This window comes from Perognathus longimembris, chromosome 28 (genome assembly GCF_023159225.1).
Source record: "Perognathus longimembris pacificus isolate PPM17 chromosome 28, ASM2315922v1, whole genome shotgun sequence".
Lineage (NCBI taxonomy): Eukaryota > Metazoa > Chordata > Mammalia > Rodentia > Heteromyidae > Perognathus > Perognathus longimembris.
In genome coordinates, this window is record NC_063188.1 from 17,142,742 (window position 1) to 17,154,817 (window position 12,076).

Genomic DNA, 12,076 nt, shown 5'->3' on the forward strand with positions numbered 1-12,076 from the left:
TATATACACATATGCTTATGCAAATATATATATATATATGCTTATGTGCTTTAGGCCCATTACCCATTTGGGAAGGCTCAGGAGACATGTCTCTGGTTAGTAAAAAGAAGTACCTGGATTCCCAGGCAGGTTCCCACTGAGGATGTTTTGGCATTTTCAGGCCAGCACCGGAGTGGGTGCTCAGGAAGCACCTAATGTGGCTGTTGGATTTAGAAATCCATGCATAAATTATTCATGTAAATTTTGTCAACATACATTTTCTGACCACTAGTCCATGTCATAGCACCATGTTACACCCTGGATATCAGTTGATGAGTACTATTTAGTTCTGGCCTGCAATGGCTTTGTAACCAGGTGACAGACACAGACAAACGAACCAGGACTGCCAGTGCAATCTAAGTGCTGGGAATAAGATGTATGAGTTCCAAGTAGGACTTCATTGCCTCCTTAGTTGCTTTATTGTCCTATTCCTGTCTATTCTAGGCTATTTTCTTCACTGACCAAACCATTTTTCTCCATTCTGAGGTTGGAGCTTCTCTCTCACCTCTAGAAACAAAATACAGAACACAGAAGATGGAAGTGACAGTCCTTTTGCCCAATATGATTACACTGCTCCTCACATTTCCGCAGGCCTTTCATTCTCCCTTCCTCTGGAAACATCTGCAGTCGTCCCTCCTAATTTCCCCGTGTGTTCCTCCACTTCCACTAGGTGTTCCATGCCCCCGTGTGCTCTATTGAAGCAGTGGGGCACCGTGGAAAGAGCACTCTTGTTGATTTAAGTCTCAGTTCTGCCACTCACGACCTGTATGACCCTAGGCAGTGGTTTGCCTAGGCCTCACCTCCTCTATAGCATGAGAGGGACCGTCTAGATCATTCTCTACCTACAGCCCTAACCTCCTGGGTATGGAAAATTCCCTTAGTGCTTCTGCCCCTGGCCTGAGTTGTCTGTCATTGATAAGGTCTAGAGAAGATGCTAATAAGACTTGAAGCCTTGGGCAAGTATCTCCTTAGCAAGACTCTGTTGTACACTTGGTTCAACTAGATTTACAGGTTTGTTGGTTTGGATTTTATTCTCTTTTTTTTTTCTCTTGGTGCTTTACAATTCTTCTTTGACCTAGAAAGTTACATCTGAACTTAAGACATTGCACTCTGCTTTTGCTTCCCCCCTTCTCCTGAGAGCTTGACAGCCTCCAAAGTGGGCTCCATAAACATGGCATCCTTTACTTCCTAAAGTTTGGCTTCAAGCGTACAATTTCTCCCCAGGAAAGCTTTACAGTGCAACTATTCTCTGCTATGATCCTTGTACATGCATTTCTACCCAGCCATTTAATAGCCCAGTCTTCAGCAAACGTAGCCTATACTCCTGGTAAGTGAACAGCCACCATAACTTGATGTCAAGATAGGAGCTGTGAAAACTGCCTCATGGCATGTGAGCCTGAAGCCCAGTTCGTCTACCACACCCTTGCTCTTAGTCCATGGGTATTTCTTCATTTACTATGGCCATGACAGAGCTCTGCCCTGAAGTACGGTGAGTCAGGATGCACATACATTTCTACACTGGACTATTTCTTACTGTACAGATAAAAATAAATTGCATACAAGGTGAAAATGACTCTCCAGTCCCATGATGTGTTGGGTGAGAAAGGGTGCTTAAAGGCCATGCCCCTCCGAAGGGAAAGGGCAGGTTTATGTGTTCCAGGGGCTAACAGAGCTACAACCTGAAGCCTTCCCTGGCCTGGACCTGAGGCCCTCAGCCATCTTATTAAAATAAATATTCCAGGCTGGGAATGTGGCCTAGAGGTAGAGTGCTTGCCTGGCATGCATGAAGCCCTGGGTTCCATTCCTCAGCACCACATACACAGAAAAAGCCAGAAGTGGCGCTGTGGCACAAGTGGCAGAGTGCTAGCCTTGAGCAATAAGAAGCCAGGGACAGTGCTCAGGCCTGACATAAAAATAAACAAATATTCCAAACAACTAGTGTAGAATTCTGGTGAGATGAGGCAATGTTCTGAAACGAGTGGTGCAAGCCCACACTGGGGCTTCTTGCCTGTAATTGTAGTCAGGAGGCTGAGATCTGAAGACCACAGTTCAAAGCCAGCCGGGGAAGAAAAGTTTGTGAAATTCGAATGTGCAATTAACCAACAAGATGCTGGAAGGGAAGCTGTGGCTTAAATGGTAGAGCACCAGACTTTAGCAAAAAAAAGAAAGAAAGAAAGAAAGAAAAGGTAAGCAAACCAGCAAAAAAAAACTCAGATACAGTACACAGACCCTGAGTTCAAGTCCCAAGGTCATCACACACAGTCACAAGAAGAAAACTAGTCACACAAAAAGATGAGGTGAAAAGTACCTGAGCCTGGGCTGGTTCAGTACCAAGTTCCAGGAGGAAGAGCCAGAGTGGCAATCACTTTGTCCAGAACGGACCAAAGCTCAGCCACGTGCCCATTTGGTGGCAGAAGTGGTCTTGCAGTCCCTGCACCCTCCTAAACCCAGCTCAATGGAAGAGAATATTCTGGAGACTTCAACTTTGAGGTGAACTCCTCAGTCAGTACCCAGGCCCTGAGTGGCAAAGGGAGCCCCCCTCGGTCCCCCTCAGTAGACACTTCCAGAAGGGAGCTCACTAATGTGATCTTCCCTGCCACAGGTACTCGGTGAGCCCCAGAGTCTGGATGCATTTGGCCATGCAGGGACTTTATCGAACTGTTTCTGGAAGCTCATTGTAGGCCCTGTTCGACTCTAGGGGGGAGTGGGGTACACAGGCAGGACTAGGAAAGAAGGAATGGAGGGCAAGTGTCCTGGGGTGTGCCTGGCAGGGTGGGTGGAGAAGTGCTATTCTCATGAGTCAGCGGGTTCGGGCACATGGTGACTTCACTGTGTGCCGAGAAGTGAGAAGTGGCGCCTGAGGCGAGAAGCTTTGCTGGGTGCAGCTGCAGCTTGGGGAGACTGAAGCATTGACTTCTTGGGCCTGGTCATGGGGGTGGGGGGGGGCAGGCCCCTTGGTCCTACAGCTGTGACAAGAGGCCATCAGGAAAAGGCTTCAGAGAAAAAAAAAAACACTTCAGGAAAACTGGGCACGGGTGGCTCACGCCTTTATTCTCAGGAGGCTGAGATATGAGGATCATGGTTCGAACCCAACCTAGGCAAGGACGTCTGTGAGATTCGTGTCAACAACGAACCCATAGAAACATGGAAGTGGACCTATGGCTCCAGTGGTAGAGCCCCCACCCCCACCCTCGGAAAAAGCTCCGGGACATCACCCAAGCCCTGAGTTCAAGCCCCAAGAGGGGCATATTAAAAATAAAATAAAAGCTCCAGGCTGAGGAACCGATCTATCCTCCTGGGACACCAGTGCCCGCCGGCGCCGCGCGGCCCAGCTGCGATTTCCCGCGTGTTCTGCCTGTAGGTGGCGCTGTACAGGCGACCCAGCGCGCTGCGGGGCGGGGAGGCGGGGGAGGCGCGGGGCGGCGGCGGCGGCGGCCCCCGCGGGGGTATCCCAGGTTGGCCAGATGCCCGAGGCCGAGCCAAGAGATGGCGAGGCCTGAGGGGCGGCCACAGCCCCTACTGCCCATCTAGCTTGGCTTCTGGAACCCTTTCCCCAGAGTGGCAGAAGGATCGGGGGACCCGCCCTTCCGCGAGAGCACCGCAGGCGATCGGGAGGCTCCCAGGCGCTTTTTTCTCTCTCTTTCAGTCTCTCTGGCCATGGCCCAGGGCCCGCAGAGCACCACGAGGTTCGAAACTTCAGCAAAAGGATCGAGGTTTCAGAACTTTTTTTTTTTTTTTTCAGTCTGGAGATGGTGCTCTTGACCCGCGGGCAGCAGAATGGAAAGTTTGAGTCGCGTCTCGGACTCTGGGGGTGGGTTTCCCTGAACAGCAGCCACTGAGCCTGGCTTCCCTTGAGACAGAAAACATATCTCTAGTCCAGGGTTACACACTGTGGCTAAGCTGGGGCACAGTCTGGAATGAAGGCTTAACCTAGCTAAGGGTTAGGGGCTCAGTCTGAAACTGTATCTGAATTCCCTGTTTGTTAATCCAGTCTTCTGCTGCTATATAAGAAAAAAAAAGGGCTAAGAGGCCCATCAGGGGGCTCATACTTGGCAATCTTGTCTCAGTACATAGAGCACTGTGTCCTAACCTAGCAGGCACTGAGCTCTGAAAGGCATGATAAGACACTACACCTCCCATGGTAGTTCATGGCTAAGTGGTAACTAAACATTTAATTAATAAATTGAAACTATCAGAGTCCAAAAACAACCTACAGCCAGACATCTTGGAACTGTGGGGGAACAACAGCATGAGGTGCCAAGCTCATCTTTTCCAAAGGCTAGATTAGCCATTTCCACACATAAAATACAACATGGCCAATGTCTCATATCTATAATCCTAGCTACTCAGGAGACTGAGATCTGAGAATAAAGCCAGCCTGGGCAGACAAATCCTCCAGACTCATATTTTCACTTAACCAGCGAAAAGCCAGGACTTGCAGGTATGGCTCAAGTGATTGAACATCAGCCTTAAGAGAAAAAGCTGAGGGGGCTGGGAATATGGCCTAGTGGCAAGAGTGCTTGCCTTGTATATGTGAAGCCCTGGGTTCGATTCCCCAGCACCACATATATAGAAAATGGCCAGAGGTGGTGCTGTGGCTCAAGTGGCAGAGTGCTAGCCTTGAGCAAAAAGAAGCCAGGGACAGTGCTCAGGCCCTGAGTCCAAGGCCCAGGACTGGCAAAAAAAAAAAAAGAAAAGAAAAGAAAAAGCTGAGGGACAGCACCCAGGCCCTGAGTTCAAGCCCCAGTTTCTCTTTTCTCTCTCTCTCTCTCTCTCTCTCTCTCTCTCTCTCTCTCTCTCTCACACACACACACACACACACACACACACACACACACACAGACACACAGATAGGCACCACAACTCCTTCTTTTCCTTTCCAAGAAATGAAAGCAGCCCTTGTCTTAGTGGTCTGGGTATCTCTTCTCGTTGTCAATCTGCCTAGCTCTTCTGTATTCAGAGTGTCCAAAGCCATGTGAAAAAATTATCTAAAGATTTTCCATAAAGAAGAGGGAAAAAGAAAAACCCAGGGATCCTAAATGTTCCCAGGTTTCACTGTGTGCCAGGAGAAATACTGTCTGTCTCCTGCCCAGACCTCAGAGCCCGGGCCTCTTTCCTACAGGCGGTGCCCAGCTATTCCTGGAAACCCCCCTTCCCACTAGCCCTTCTCTCAAGGTGTCTCCTCCCAGAGCACATAACCAAGGGAACCGTTCTCAATGCCCCCAACCTCCTGTTCCTGCACCAACCTGACCCACAGACTCCATCGTTCACCCTCTGATGCCACCAAACTGGCTCAGAGCACAGCTTAACCTGGGAGTTCTCCCTGCAGCCTGGCTTGGTGCCTCCCTAAGGTGACTGGAAGATCTGATATACTAATTTGTGTTAATGTGCTAATGGGTGCTAATGGGATTATATGGTAACCACAGCCCAAGTTCTAGCCTAACTTCACCCCTCAACTCCATGTCCAGGCTCAGAGATAGGAATTTCAGGCTGACTAATCTCCAAGGAGGGAGTGGGAGGAGTGGGAGGAGCCGAAGCCCTGGACAATCCCAGGGTGCTGGTGCGTTAGTTTGAGCTGCTGCCTCGGTTTCAGTTTCATCCTTGGCTGACAATCTCCAACGACTGGAATTGCTTTGGTTTGCCTCCAGTTTCTCTCCCCTCCCCTGCTAAACCCCCTTTTGGACTGCTTGCTTCCTTCTGTCAGCCTTTAGCCTTGTGAGGGGAGAGATGGGAAGATAATTTGGCAGCAATGAGGAAAAAATATACATGTAGTCACCCTCTGATGTACAGGCTTGCATACCATACTGCCTTGCAGACACGCACCAACACACAAAGGGACTGAGTTGATCTTCATATCCAAGACTGGAACACACACACACACACACACACACACACACGACCACAGTTATACCCTCACATACTGCCATGAGACTCACATATACACACAGGCCTTCAAAGCCATAGCAGAAATCCATACCACACACAGACTCGCAGGTACACTCCCACTTCAGCACACACAAACCAACAGCAGCAGCCGAATTGGATGGCTTCCTCACAAGAGGGCTGGAAAGTTTATGTGCTGCCAGCAAAGGGGCCTAGATATTCATGAAATGACTTGTATTGCACCTTTATAGACATTAAATGTTGTATTGAACAATAACAACAACCCTCAGCCCCTGATGTGGGGTCAGGATGGGGAAATTGAGGAATGGATGCCTTCACATTGGGCCTCCATGGGGCCTCTATCAAGCAAATGTTTCCACGTGTGGAATTAAGTCTGATTAGCTCTCCTCCCAGCCTCTTTCCCATCTCCCCCTCGATATGCACATCCAATCACAGTCCATGTGGATCTCTCCTATTCAAGCTCCCTCCCCAATATTGTTCCTTCTTTTCTTACTGCCACTTATGTGCACAACTCCAGGGGTGCCATTCAACTTGTAGAGCATGTAGAGCCCCTTAGATGACCAGAGAGCTCGTCCCTTGCAGGAGCCCTCTTCTCCATCCAACGTAATGGCTACTTGTGTCCCTGGTCCCAGAACATTGGCCAGGTGCCCCTCTGCAGAACTTCCACGTGCACATGTTCTTGTCCACCCACACTGACCTCCCGATCTTCATTCTAAGGACACATCAGGAGCCAGAAAGATGCCATGAGATAGGTATTGGGTCAAAAGGTATGAGGTCTAAAGGGTTAATGCTAAATCCTTGGATGCCCAGAGCCAATCTGCTCCTATGTCCTTTCTTTAAGGATATTTTCAGGCAGACTCCAGGAGTTTTGTTCTTTTACTTTACTTTTCTTTTCTTTTACTTTATTATCAAAGTGAAGTGCACAGGGGTTACAGGTTCATATGTAAGGCAGTGAGTACAACTTGTTACCTCCTCCCTCATCCCCCCTCCCTCCTCCTCCTTTCCCTCTCCCCCTTTACTTTTATTTTTATAATTATCATTATAAAAGTGATGTACTGAGAGGTGACAGTGACCTAATTCAGATAAAGAACACATTTCTTTTTGGACAATGTTACCCTTCTTCCCTCCCTCCCAGTTTTTTCCCACAGGTCCCACCCACAGTTGTATAGTTCATTTTTAGCATAGTCTTGTGAGAACCACTGCTGCAGTTGTTTACCCTTTGTCCCACCATTCTGTGAATGAGCCTTTGCTGAATTAGCCTAAGGCTACTTCTTCACGGGCTTGGGTCCCTCCCTTTTCTCACTTGGCAAGTCTCTCTCCTAGAGGAACAAAGGATTAGTACGGAATGTGTTACCCAAATACTAGCCCGGCTCTTGCTTTTTTTTTTTTAATGCTTCCTTGCATGGGGTTATGCTCCACCAGTTGAATCATACCTCCACCTTCATGTTTTGCTGGTTAATAGGAGATAGACTTACCAACTTTTCTGTCTGAGGCTGAGTTTAAACTGCCACCCTGTAGTCTCAGCCTCCGGAGTAGCTAGGATTACAGACATAAACCACTACTACCTGGATCTCCCCCAGTTTAATAATTGAAAACTGAGTGGAGGGGGGAACCAAGTGGCTTTCTAAGGCCAAGTCAGGCCTTTCCCCCAACCAAGCAGGGTCGCTGCTTGCTTTTTACTACATATTCTCATCTACTTGCCTGTACCTCTACTCCCAAGGTGGTCCAGGGCAGCATGCTGTCAGCCTGTAATCTGGAAAGGGGAACTTTGGTGTAAGCTATACCAGAGAATTTGATTTTGCAGTTACTCATCAAGTTACTTCATCACTGTTTAAGCTTCACCAGCCACAGTCTAGGACTTCCAGATATCTACCTGCTATTTGTATACCTAGGCCGCCTTCTTCTTCTTCTTCTTCTTCTTCTTCTTCTTCTTCTTCTTCTTCTTCTTCTTCTTCTTCTTCTTCTTCTTCTTCTTCGAATCCTGGGACTTGAATTCAGGGCCTGAGCCCTCAAGGCTAATGCTATATCACTTGCACCACAGCACCACTTCCAGCCTTTTCTGAGTGGTTTGTTGGAGATGAGAGTCTCACAGACTTTCCTGCCTGGGCTGGCTTCAAACCACAGTCTTCAGATCTCAGCCAGGATCCTGACTAGCTAGAATTACAGGCATGAAGCACTAGTACCTGGCTACCTAGGCCTTCTAATAAAAACCCAATAGATATAAATCTGGGTTACTGAACACAATTGAAGAATGCTGACTAGCTTTATGAAAGGGTTACAGGGGACTTCTCAGTTTTACAGATGGAAGAATTCCTTCAAAACTGTAACTTCTTTTCCCAAATTTGAATATGCGTCTTATCCCAAAAGTCTGATCGATCAGCAACTTTTCTAGCATGTGTTTGTGGTGGAATGTCAGGGTCACAGAAGCTGTGGCATTATGGTATTTTCTTCTGGCCACAGGTCTCTGAATAGAATTTGTTGAGGCCTGGGGTTGAGAGAAGGGAAGCTATCAGCCATCTTGTCTCTAAAGGACCTGGGATAGTTTACAGAACGTGGGCTGTCAGATACTTCTTGAAAAGGGAAACAAAGAGGGACTTAAAAAGTTGTCAAGGTTGGACACAGGCTGAGAGGTCTCTCAGCTTCTGGCAGGGTCCAGGTTTTGAGGCCCCCCGAGAGCAGCTAGTTATAGTTAGAGAGTTGGGGAAACAGGGAGAGAGGAGAGAGGCTGAAAGGGCACTGCTGTATGGTGTGGCCTGGGCATCCATTGGCAACATGAGAAGGGAAATTCCTGCCAAGTCAGGGAATGAGCCATTGGGAGAGACAGTGTGGTTGTCTCATCAGGAGAGTGGTGATCTCAGCCTGGCTTGCCCTACCTGGCTTGGGGCTTATCCAATGGGTAACTGAAATATGGGGAGCCAAGAGGAAAAGACCTGATAGGCCAGAGGAATCAAGGTCATGGGAAAGGCAGCCAGGAGGGTCATCCTATTAGCTCATGACTCCCCAAGGTGAGAGCATTGGACGATACGTCTTGGCTATAATTCTCAGATCATGGGCTTTGGGTCATACTGAGTGGCTAGGGAAGGGGGGCACTTTCGGGATTCCCACAAGCTGTGGGCGACAGGTCACTGGCAGTCAACAGATCACCAGAAGTGGTTTACAGAGGTTACTTCTTTCCCCATCCTTCCCAAGAGGAAGACCTTACCTTATGCTCTGCCTTGAAACTACACCCTTGGTTTAAAACACATATAGGAAGGCCCCACCATTAGTCTTCAACTTCATCTGCTCTGGCCCTGTCACCTTTTCTTCCAAGAAGTAAATGGTGAAAGCAAAAAGATGAAGATGATGCTGAAGATTGTTAACATTTATCCAGGGATGACCAGGAATTCCTCACCGCAGCCTTGTGAAGGAGGTTCTCATTCTCTTCCAATATTTATGGTTGTTGTTGTTGTTGTGGGGCTTGAATCCGGGGCCTGGGCACTGTCCCTGAGCCCTCTACCACTTTGAGGCACAGCTTTGCTTCAGGTTTTCTGGTGGTTAATTGGAGATAATCTCACAGAGTTTCCTGCCCAGGTTAGCTTTGAACCTCAATCCTAAGATTTCAGCTTTCTGAATAGGTAGGCTTACAGATATGAGCCACCAGTGTGGGGCTTTTCCTTATTTAAAAATTTTAATTTGGGGGCTGGGAGTATGGCCTAGTGGCAAAAGTGCTTGCCTCCTATACATGAAGCCCTGGGTTAGATTCCTCAGCACCACATATACACAAAATGGCCAGAAGTGGCGCTGTGGCTCAAGTGGTAGAGTGCTAGCCTTGAGCAAAAAGAAGCCAAGGACAGTGCTCAGGCCCTGAGTTTAAGGCCCAGGACTGGCAAAAAAAAATTTTTAAATTTGTATTGTTATTATAAAGGTGATGTACTGAGGGGTTACAATTACAGACGTTAGGTAATAAATGCATTTCTTTTATTTTCTCAATTTTCTGGGGGGCAGAAAAGAATTTTATTGAGCGAGAAAGCATGGGCGCTCCAGGACTGCACCCAAGGTCGGATCTCAAGATGCAGCCTATTTTCTCAAATTTTAAATGAGGAACGTGAGAGTCCCAGAGTTTAAGCGACTTGCCCAAAGTCACTGATTTATTGAATGGTGCTGCTGGTATAGGAATGCAGACCTGTTTAACGTTAGAGATCACGAAACTCTTAGAAAAACTGGAGGGAGGGGGAAGCCCTTGTTAATGAATTTGGGGACCTACCATAAACTTGAGAGGACAGCTTTAGCATCAAGAGACCAGCCTCCAGGGGCTGGAATTCTCTGAAAGATGTGTACCCACTTTTAAAAGGAAAAGAAGTCGAAATTTGCTCTTGGTGTTAGTTTCAGAGACTTGACTATGGGTAGTCAGGGGGACTTAGGGGCCAGTGTCCCAGTCCAGACACCAGATAACTAGCTCTGTTAAGTATAATCTATAGCGGCATTTCCTGTCCCCTAGTCCTCTTTGTCAAGGTTGTGAAAGCAGGCAAATATTCGTAGCTGAGCAGTTCCCTGCAAGGGCCCTTTCAAGCTGTTTCTGACAAGGAGGCTGGGTTAGGCCTCGCCTTCAGACCATCAGGGCTGTAAGAAATGACACTTCTCAGTAGAGTCCCTCCAGCTCCTCAGTGCTAGCTGTAAGACAAGGTGAGAGCTGGTATATACAGATCAGAGAAGGGCAAAGCAGGTAGCATGGGACATGGGATAAAGAGGGCACATGTAGAGCAGGTTAGCTTCAATTATAAAGAGAAAGGGTGAACATGGATTTCCTCTCCAGCTCCTACTGTCCCCCAACACGATGCCTTTACACCTGTAGCGTGAGCCGGCCCTGCAGAGTGTTATTCTCCAGGCTTTCCACCTGGGGCCTAGGTTGGGGTTCCCTGGAAGTCCAAGAGAGTCTCCAGTCACACCAACTGCAAAATGTATTTAGCCAGGGATTCTTGGGGTTTGACCTACTGTTTTCAAAGTGAACTTTCTGTGGGCATCTTCTGGCTTCACCCACCACTAGGCCAAATAGATGCATACACGGGAGGCATGGAGTAATGGAGTGCAAGGCCCCCCCCCCCTCCAAAAGGAGCCTCAAACTAGTGGAGTGCACAGGCTGAGGTAGCTGGACTTTCGAGGAATGGATTTCTCTGTGGGACATTGTGTGGGACTTCTTTCTGAAATGCCTGGTCAGAGCTGAGGGCCCCTGGGCCCCCGCCGACTGTAAGCTTCATGGAGGCGCTGGATTCTAGTTTGCCTCCCTCTACTGGGGCGAACTAGCCAGGAGGGGAAGGAGAGGCTGCTCGGGCCCTTGGCAAAGCTCCCCATGCCGAGCTGGCGACTGAGGGGGGCCGGAGGGGCGGACTGGAGGGCCGCAGTTTCCACTGCCACGCCTCTCCTCGCCGTCACCCCTCCCTCCTTCACCCCGCCCGCTGTGCTTCGTCCCTCCCGTCGGTCCCTCCCTCCGGCTCTTCCCTCCCCCTTGCCCTGCCTCCTTCGCGCGCCCGCCTCAGCCGCCGCCAGAGGGGACGTGTGTCTCTCGTGCAATTTCCCCTTTCGCTTGGTTGTCTCAGTGCGGATTTCTGCTGACTCGCGTCCCCGCCGCCCCCTGCCCTCGGCCTGGTCTGGCCAGGCCCTCCCTGGGCGCACCCAGCTCCCCCAGTGCTCACCCCGTCCCCCATTCGTTTTCTCGGGGGCGCCGCTGTCTCACCTGGTATTTGCATCTTGCCCTCCAACTTGCCATTGGCGGCGCGACGTGTGGGAGAGACGTGCGCCTCACCCGCCCGGACCAGCCTGCCCCGGCGCCGAGGTGAGTCACGGGCGCGGTGCGGCGGGGGCAGGCGGGCCGGGAGGGGAAAGGGAGGGCTGAAGGGAGGGGACCACGGCCGGGCGGCCACGGGGACGGACCGGGCGCCGCGCTCAACTTCCACTTCTCCTTTCCCGGGCGCCGAGCTCCCGGCGCCACTCACCCAGCCCGGCTTTCGAGGGGGGGTGGGGTGGGGAGAAGACGGGCTGGCGGAGGTGGGGACCTGCGCCTCAGCCCCACGAACGGGGAGGGGGACCCCTGCGACGGAGTCCAGCCCAGCCACCGAGCCTGGTCCCTAAACCCCTCTGCTTCAGGTACGTCGATGGC

The 12,076-nt window shown here is 49.9% G+C and overlaps 1 protein-coding gene across 4 annotated transcripts in view; it reads left to right on the forward strand.

The window, feature by feature from the left end:
- Positions 1-11,455: 11,455 nt before the first annotated feature.
- Elf4 (E74 like ETS transcription factor 4) overlaps positions 11,456-12,076 on the forward strand; it is a 42,495-nt gene continuing 41,874 nt past the window's right edge. For 3 of the 4 annotated variants that reach the window (XM_048336848.1, XM_048336851.1, XM_048336849.1), the window contains exon 1: positions 11,456-11,752. The gene's annotated coding sequence lies outside the window, so the exon portion shown is untranslated. Of the gene's footprint in view, positions 11,753-12,002; positions 12,064-12,076 lie in introns of those variants that run through there. The other variant, XM_048336850.1, reaches the window with a different exon arrangement.